Below are 10,222 nucleotides of genomic sequence, written 5' to 3'. Positions count from 1 at the left end.
CTCCAATAGATGTAGGAGTTTTATTGAAACATGTAACTTGGTGTCACTATGGGCAGATCCTAGGGTCCAGACCTCAGGTGTGGGGTGTACCTGTAATTACAGTCTAAAGGTATGCAAAATGCCTGATCTCTGTGCTTGCTTGTGCTACTAGTGGTTGCTTTTCTCTTTACATAGATATGCGTTAAGAGGGCCACCTTCTTCCATCATTATGGAACTTCCCCTACAAGCTTCAATAAATTTCGTTAGTCCCATAACTGTGTCTGGTTTGGAAGTTCATCCCAGCAATGTGAAGGACTGTAACAGAATTGGTACTGAGGAGTTGGGTAGAGCTGCTTGGATGAATCTGAATGTATGGATTTGGGACTTTGAGAACTTTTGTTTTAGAGGAATGGGCAAGTGCTAACAACTGAAGATGCATTCCAGAGATGCAAGCCAAGATACATGTGGAAAATGGAATGTAGAGGGACACAATAGAACTGGTTAAACATCCCCCTGTACAGCCCTTGCCTTTAGGCCCACATAATGGAGGCCCCCACCTGAGTTGATCTTCCTAATAGATAGGGGAGAATTGTCAGGGATCATTATCACAGGCCTTCTTGCAAGATGCAGTTGTTTTCTGTTATCTAAAAAAGGGAATGACCCCCTCTGTGCAATGTGCCATGACCTTAATGTAACTTTCTGTTTCTAAATACATTTATGATTACATAGCATTGAATGTTTCTTGTCCCAGTTCCACCTAACTTTGTATTTTTTTTTTTTTTTTTTTTTTTTTTGTTTTTCGAGGTAGGGTCTCACTCTAGCCCAGGCTGACCTGGAATTCACTATGGAGTCTCAGGGTGGCCTTGAACTCACAGCGATCCTCCTACCTCTGCCTCCCAAGTGCTGGGATTAAAGGCGTGCGCCACCACGCCCGGCTTAACTTTGTATTTTAACTCCCATCCTATTTTTACAATGAACATCTTGTGGTTTTGTCCAATAATAGCAGACACTCCCAGCAGTTTGAGGCCGCATCCTGAAATCCCAACCTCTGGGATACAGACCTCATGCACCAGTCTCTTTCTTTTCCCTTTTTCTTTTTCATATATTTTTTTTAACATAATAAAACTTTGCCTCACATTCCGTGAGTTGATGTTCTTACTTGTGTGACATCGTACCCCATAACACATGGACTATTCTGAGAGTTTGAAAATGCTGAGTGCAGAGAGAATTGCATTTGGAGGCTTGGCTTATGAACTCTCTAAGGTGGAAGAAAGACTGTAGAAAACATTGTTGGAGTTGAGCTACTGGCACAATGGCTGGCTGTATTCTACTCCCCATGCCTCGAGAGTTTGATCAAGGTTAAATTTTTAATGGATTGATGTCTTGTGCTAAAGTTATGTGTAGTAGTTCCTCAATAGATTCAGGAGTTTATTAAAACTTCTTGGATTTCCAGCCACCTGGCTGGAGGAGGTTTCCCTGGGTGGATCCCAGCTCTAAAATGTGGTGGTGGATTTGAAATTTCAGTCTAAAGATATGCAAAATGCTAAGTTCAGCCTGGAATTCCTAAGTGTGCTATGTGGTATGGCTTTTGGGATTTAGGTTGTGCCCACCCCCCTCCTTGGACCTGTGAAAGAAGGCCAGCTTCTTCTGCCTTTATGGAACTTCCCCTGGATCTGAAAGCTTCAATAAATATCCCTTATTACATCACTATGCCTGGTTTGGGAATTCATCTCAGCCACCTGACCTGAAGCTGTCTACTACAATATGCAATTGAGAAATTTAAGATTTATAGTTGGAAAAATCAAGCAAGTTTAAAATTACTGGTACAGAGATTGGCTGTTGAAGCTACTATTGTCAAATGCATTAGCATTTGGAAGGAAAATGGACAAACACTTTATATTGAAACAATAGAAAAGATGCCTGAGGTAATTCCATTCCAGAGAGACTAAATGGTAGGCAGGCAAACACTTTTGTAAGGAAGAAACTTGCTCTTCAAAGACAGATTTATTTCATTCCTGAATTAAAAAAAAAAAAATTAGTGTCTTGCACACCTGGTATTGGTTTTGGAAGCATGAAAATTGTGTGGAGTGGATCATGAACTGTAGCATGAGGCAGGACATTGTGACCCTGATGAAAAGGGTAACTAAGCCAATAGAAGATGAACTGTGGTTTTTATGGAGACCCAAAGATATTTTGGATATACCAGAATTTTGAAAGGCTTACTATGGAGCCCCGTTGTCTCAGGATGGCAGTTTTCCCTGGCTATTCAGCACAGCTGGAGGGGAGGAAGTGGGAATTCCAGAGGCTGTCAGTCACTGGTTATGATATCAGACTTAAACTGCAGATGTTTGCTTGATCATTATTGAGTTTGCATTGGTTCAGTCTCTCCTTGTTATGCCTTATAGCAGTTGTCAATGTTTACTCTGTGGCTTTATATGTTGAAAGTATATAACTTGCTTTGATTTTACAGGACTCAAAGCTAAGGGACAATCTTAAATCTCAGAGATTGGGACTTTGGTAAAGTTTTAAGTTGGTGAAGACCATGGGGACCTTTGAAGTTGAACTAAGTGAAATCTACAATATGAGATTGTTATGAATCAGTTGGGGCCTAGGGGAAGAGTATAATAATTTTAATGAATGTCCCTTAATAGATTCAGGAGTTTTATTAAAGCTTGTAACTTGGTGTCACTGTGGGTGGATCCAAGGGCCCAGCCCTAAGATGTGGGGGTGGACCTGGAATTTCAGGCTCAATGTATTCAAAGTGCCTGAGCTCTGCCTGAAGTTCTTGGAGTGTGCTTGCTTGTGCTGGTGATGGTTTCTTTTCCCTTTGCATGGCTCTGTGCAAAGGGGGCCAGCTTCTTCCACTATTATGGAACTTCTACTGGTTCAGTAAGCTTCAACAAATTCCCTTCCTCTCATAATTGTGTCTGGTCTTGAGGCTCACTCCAACATCCTCTAACATGATTAGTGCATACATTTTCAAAAAAGATCTTTCTTTCTCTCTCTTCTTTCTCCCCCTTTCTCTTTCCCCCTCTCTCTCATCCACACACACACACACACACACGCATTCATAGTATTGACAACAACTTTCCTAACAACATGTCCAAACTTGGAACAATTCAAGTAAACAACATATGGAAGTATACAAACAAATTAATGTATTTTAATATATATAATGGTTCCCAATAGAAAAATAAAAATAAAACAGAAACAGGAAACTTTTGACACACAAGAGATTGATTTCAACAATTGTATAAAAATACATACTATATTACTTTGATTACAGTGCAACATCTACACATATGTACACATAAGTAAAATTCATCATGCAATACTGCTAAAACTTCACAGTTCATACTGCAAGAGTTCACCTTAGAAACCTGACAGTGTGGGAAAGGAGGTATATGAAATGCTAGAGTGATGGATTTTATCATGCTGCTGTCATATTTCAAAATTAATGCCTTGATTCTTGAATATAGGCAACTTTGTTCCTACTAATTGGTATTAAGGAAAGTAGCTAAAAAACAGCAAAAATATTTACAAGATAATAGCATTTTTATGACAGTAAAGAAAGCAACCCAGAAAAACTCTACTTAAGAATTGTTCACTGGGTAATTATGTTCTAGCCACAAAATGAACAAAATATTAGGTGGGCATTTAGAATTGTTAACAGAGCTAAATTTTTTTTTAAAAAAATTGTTCATTATTTATTTGAGAGCGACAGAAACAGAGAGAAAGGCAGATAGATAGATAGATAGATAGATAGATAGATAGATAGATAGATGGAGAGAGAGAGAGAATGGGCATGCCAGGGCCTCCAGCCACTGCAAATGACCTCCAGATGCATGTGCCCTCTTGTGCATCTGGCTAACATGGGTCCTGGGGAACCGAGCCTTGAACTGGGGTCCTTAGTCTTCACAGGCAAGCACTTAACTGCTAAGTCATCTCTCCAGCCCCCAGAGCTAAAATTTTAAAACATTAATATTTTTGGAGAGCACACTATGGTATTTGTATTATATCATTAAATACATTATTACATCTAATAATTACTAGGAACTGAGTGGTGGAACTTACTAATATCTGGATTTCGAATGCAAAAATAGATGCTTAAAACCTTGTTGAGATTATTAAGCTAGTCAGGGCCGAGACAGAAAATGAGTTTCGGTGTATCTGGATCTAGAGCAGAATTGTTTATTAGCATGATACATTTTTTTAGGACATAGAATGTTCACAATCCATTGTACTTTTAAATTCTTTTATTCATTTATTTAGTGTGTGTGTGTGTGTGTGTAGGCCAGAGAGCAACTTAGGGTATCTTTCCTTTCAGGTGCTTATCTATCTTTTATGAGACAGGAACTCACATTGGCTTAGAGCTCTCCATTTAGTCAAGACTAGCTGGCTAGCAAGCCCCAGGCATCCTTCTGTCCCCACCTACCCAGTGTAGCTGAAATTATAAGTGTACATAACCACTATAGGCATTTTCATGTGGGGACTGGGTATCATATTCAGGTCATCATGCTCACGAGTAAAACATTTTATCACTGAAATTTCTCCATTTTACCTATTATCTGCTCCTCTATGAAGTAAGCAACAATAATATGACTTTAAATATAAAATGTGTCTATGTATGAATACAAAATAAAACTCTTGGGTAAAACTGCTGTGACTGATAGTTGATCAAAAGCCTTCTGCATTCCTGTTTTAAAAATTATCTATGAATACATATGCTGGACTTTTCATTAAATTCATAATAAAAGATATCCAAATTTTCAGAACTGAATATTTCAGATCATGTTAATAATATATAACAGGGTTTTGCTATATATGCATCAGATATAAACAGATAAATATGTTTTCTTAAGTATGTTCCAGGCTGCTGACTCTACTTCTCTTGTTTTGGAGATTAGGGGTGGTTTCAAAATATATATAGCGTTAGCTGATTTAAATTGTTCACTTTTTCTGGATACAAAATATTGGTGCTATTAACCAAAAAGTTTATATCTTTTAATAAAAGAGTAGTTTCATTTATACTGTATACTCTTCCATCACACAATGGGGTAAAATTGGTCTTTACATTTAACAATACATAGTAACAGTATTGAAATCAAAATTTGTACCAGGTATCTTATAAATATTTTGTGAATCAAGCTTCTGAATCAGTCCTTTCAATAACTCAGTGAAATAAATATTAGTATCTGCCCTATCTTATGTGTGAGGAAGAGGAAATAGAGAGTGGATCAATAAATTGCACAGGTTATACAGCAGAATTCTAGCCCAGACAGGCTCCACCAGGGATTTGTTCTGGTAGGGATCCCCAAGTTAAACTTCCTCTGGAAACATAGCAATATGGGCACCTCATCTCCTCAGCTGAATAGTATAAAACAGGTCATCTTCAAGATACTTACACATTTTAATATTCTACGACCTTGATATATACGAAATTTTTTGTCAAAGAAATATACTTTATATAATCAGTTAATATTTCAGTTCCTTTTATGTGCAACTCAGTGGAAACAATTTCTTATTTTGCTCAGTATGAATAGTATCAGCCACTAGATCTGGATTAAAGGTCTACCAACCAGTATATATCCTGGGCCCAAACAAAGCATTTTGACATTTAATAAATTCTGAGTTGAAAAAGAGGGATGGGCAGTTATTCTTCAATATTTTTTTATGCAGGCTAAGTTTTAAGTCAATGAGTTAATATAATTTTCTTTAGTTGTTTGTTTGATTCAGAATGAACTTCTAAACTTCAAGCATAAAATCACACAAAGCTTTTGTTTTGCAGAGCTCATTCACAAACCACTCTGGTTTCATGCCCTAATTAATCAGTGTTCATGGGGGAATGAGAGGTTATTTGCTTTTCAGCTTCTGCAGATATACTAATAGCATAGCAGGAGAATTCACAAATAACATGGGCTATTTTTCATATTTGAAGTATTTTCCCATGGATTCTTATATAATTATCTAGAAAATGTGAACCACTGTTTCTATTGGAATTGTATCTCATGCTGACAGGAACTCCCAAGATTACAAAACCTACTCGTTACTAGGTCTTTTGAGCATAATATTATTCCAATATGTTAAATTGAACATATCATTATATTTAGAAATCCCTAGCATAGTCCCTGACCTTATAATCCAGAGAAAAGAGTAAGCATGTCTTTTTCTCAATTAAATCAGTTTTTAAAACATGTAATAAAGCATTTCTCATTGACTGAAATAAAAATAGTATACGATTTTCCAATTTAGTAGAAAAGTTTAACAAGATATTGGGATCCAGTAAGGTTTAGCTAACAATCAAGCCTAAAGAGAAGTATTACTGGATTTCCTCATATGTTATCATTAGCCCCGTAAAATTGACTTATTGAGCAGAGCCTCAAATCAAAAATTTACAACATCACTCTCAGCACATTGCACACTGGGACCATTGCTAGAAGGATGCATTCATTTCTTATTCAAAATTATAAAAAATAAAAAAATGTGGAAGTCACAGAATAGAGGTTGTTATTTGTTTTCTACTACCAAGTAATTTTGTCTGCAACAAGTATCCTGGGTCAAAAGTAGCCACTATTCCCATAAAATTGCCTTGGAACAGGAAAATCTATCAATAATACAGTAAAATAAAACTGAGACAAAATATTCATATTTTAGGATATTTTTGCTTTTGTTGAGAACAATGTTGATTATCAATGTAAAATTATTTACATAATTACAGATCAAGCCAATCAGTTAATACCTGGTAAGGCTAAAGGTCATCTCTAGTATAAGTAAGTAGCTCCAATGCTGTCCCGCTGTTAATACCTGTTCACTCTAAGACGGCCGCCCTATTCCCAGGGCTGATTGCCCTCTGTCCTATGGCTTCAAGTAATGTAAATTGTATCTTGTCCCTGGGTAATCGAGATCAGTGTTGTCTTGTCTGTCCACTGCCTGCAGATGCCCTCTCTGTGCTGCGATAATGGTTTTGGTGGGTAATCAAGAAGGAGGCCTTCTTGACTCATCTCTCATAATAGATTGTCCTCCTCAGGCAAAATTGAATAACCCCCGACATGGCCTGGAGGCAAGCAATGAGAATTCAATAAGTCTGCAGGGTCAATGTCCTGTCATTTTTGGCAAGCAAGTAATTATTCTGCACTAACATTCAGTAATAGGAGCAGGAAACCACGGTGGACACCTTCATCTTGACACCCAGAAAAGTCACCTTAACGGGATTTCCCCTCTAATCAGTAATAATTCCTCCTCCTCTTCTGATGTGATTTGGTCCACTTTTTCATGTGAGTTGCATGTGTGGCTTTACTAGATGTCTGTCTCTTTTTTTCTTTTTTCCCAAGCTTGCAGTGTCTGTGGGAAAGTTTAACAACTTCACTGCCTGGTGTTTAATATTTTCCACTTTTATGAGATGCACTTGTGCTGTCTAACTCCTTTTACTGATTCGTGAAAGATTTATTGTAAACCAAAAACAGCTGTTCACTCCTTTCATAGACTTGAACTTTTTTTGGCAAACCTGTTTTCAACTATGAAAATACATTCAAAATCATTTCCCTTACCAGCTTGCTACCATAAGCAATGATTTCTGTTTAGTGGAATAGGGGTAGTGACCAAAGTGGTTGTAGACTAATATAGGGAAAAGAGAATGTGTACTCTTCAAAACTAAACAGATAAAGAATAAGAAATGAATGTTTTGGGGGATTTCTTGTGGGATTCAGTGTCATTATGTATAGACGCCAAGAGGACAGAATTATAATACTCAAAGCAATAAAAAAACTGCAAATCAGGTCACTTAAGTGGTCTGCTTTTGCATTCACATTTATGAATTATACATCTTTAATTAAACTGTGTAACTTTTACCTGAAACAATATTATTATTAACCTTTTAATATTAGGAGGATATTAAAACCATCTCTCTAATCATAACATATCCACATGGAAAAAAATTCTTATGTCTGTATTTAAAGAAATATATTCACTTCAACCAATCAGTTCCTACTGGCCCATTTAAATCTTCAATTTAATACTTTTATTTAAGGAAGTGTTGAATTACCAGAGTTTTTATGAGAGGAAAATTTAACATTGTTGTAATTATTTTTAATGCTACTTAAAAAAATACATCATTTTTAAAATGAAAAGCAAACTTATAAGTAGAAAATGAAAGTGGTTTCTAAATGCATTCTTAGTTGCATTCCTCTCCATTTTTCACTGTGGAAAAACTATTGCTTTATTCATTGAAACCTTTATCTTTTCTCTCTTGAGGTCAGTGTGCAAGTAATGAAGAGGTGCCTATAAGAGCAAAATAAGCACTTTCCATGACTGATTGGCGATTGATTATTGCTAGATGTGTCCCCACGGTCACTCATCACTATGCTTTTTTGACAACTGAGCTCTATTTCTGAGTGCAAAAGGTGTTTTGATCTGCATCAATTTGGCTTGTTAACTAGGACAAAACTCCAAGTGATACGTTCATGTTCACTTGTCAGTGTTGATTTGGATGTGGGATGTAGACAAGGCTAGCATTTATCAACATAACAATACACTATATTTAACATTTAAGATACCATAATATTGACTTGTTCATGACTTCTTGTAACCTTTGTCATGTGCTCATGTGTTTAGGCTTTTTTTTTTTTTAATTAATCAAGCTCTTGGTAATGTTTCATCTTGCCTTATTAGCCCTCCTTTCATTGAGATTTTAACAACTGGCTTTAGAATTCTAACCATCTTTTATATGGTCATAATTAAACATTTCACTGTGTAACAGAGAGGAAACAATAGCTGCTCTTTATGAAAACTCTTAAAGTGAGATTAATTTAGAAGAACTATTCTGCATTAAATACAATATGTACATCCTGGAAGTAAAACCTAGAGAACTTTTTAAAAAAATAATTGTAATAAAGAAGGAAAACAATGGACAATCTCTCATTTTTATTTTAATTTTCCAACTGCTTTAATTTTAAAGGATGAATACATTTTTCCAATTAGTTACTTCTCCTCAAATTTTGTGATGATTTATTTTAAAATGGCAAATCCCAAATATCAAAATATTTATTATGAATTAATATTTGCACTTAAGAAATCCTAATGACTTATATTTTAATGTATGTAAAATTCTCATTCCTTGTTGCATACAAAGAAGTTATGTAGTGAAAATTTTTTCCTAGATTGAATTCTATTTCAAAATTGAATTCGTTTTGCATTCTCATTTCTGTTCTCCACAGATAATTTTTGCCCTTGTACCAAGGAAATAAGTTTAATAAATGCAATGAGCAGTGCTGTGCTTCTTCTTGCAGTTATTGAAGTGACCATGAGACTAGCACTCCTTTTAAAACTTAAACTGTCTAGTAAAATCCACAGCATGCCATTTTCAGCTTCATCATTGATTCTCTTTTCCTCTTGCCATAACAGTTCCTTTTAGCTTTTCATTCTGATGAGCAAGCAAAACATATTGTATTTGTGAAAACATATTAAATAAAATGTAGTTTCTTTTAGTTTGTTATATGGAAACTACTAAAAAATTACTATATTAACTCATAATTTTATATAGACCTCTTTTCTGATGACAAGGCCGCTTCATCACTGTTTATGAGATATTAAAATTTATAAATAGAATAAATGTAAAATCACCCTACAAGCCCAGACAGACACTGGTTGAAAGCAAATTTCTGGCTGATGTCTGAGAAATTGCCTTATTAACAGGCTTTCTTGCTCTTACCTTTTTACAAAGGTGGTCCTTTGCTTGAAATTGGTGAGCTCATGTTGCTCAGGAATTTATCATCAGTGTGAGCATAAGGAAGGCATCACACACTGCACTTCTAAGTTTTCAAATGATTCTCTCCTGTCTTTTATAAGCTTATATCTGTCTGTTTCTTGTCATGCCCCTGGCCACAGCTTGTATTCCTGACCTCAGGATGGTCCAGGCTCTGTTGGCAGCTGTCTTCCGGCTCTAGCCCCACCCTTTACCTTTGACTCTAATATCTCTGTGAACTACAAATGGGAACAAGTACAAAAGAATCCTTGTGAGGACAAAAGGAGACCAGAAACTATGGACCTGAGGTAAAAAAAAAAAAATGATTTATGGTCCTCAATATACCTGTTCTCCCTTGAAATATTTCCAATGACCATAGTATATAGGGAGGAAGTTTCCAGTCATGACATGATGCCTGTGATTTTTCCTTCTCTTGAAGTTTTGTTTGCTTGATTTTGTTCTGTTTAATTTTTTGCATCATTTCATACATTCTCCAACATTTAT

Source organism: Jaculus jaculus, chromosome 2 (genome assembly GCF_020740685.1).
Source record: "Jaculus jaculus isolate mJacJac1 chromosome 2, mJacJac1.mat.Y.cur, whole genome shotgun sequence".
NCBI lineage: Eukaryota > Metazoa > Chordata > Mammalia > Rodentia > Dipodidae > Jaculus > Jaculus jaculus.
Note: the sequence above shows the minus strand (reverse complement) of the source record.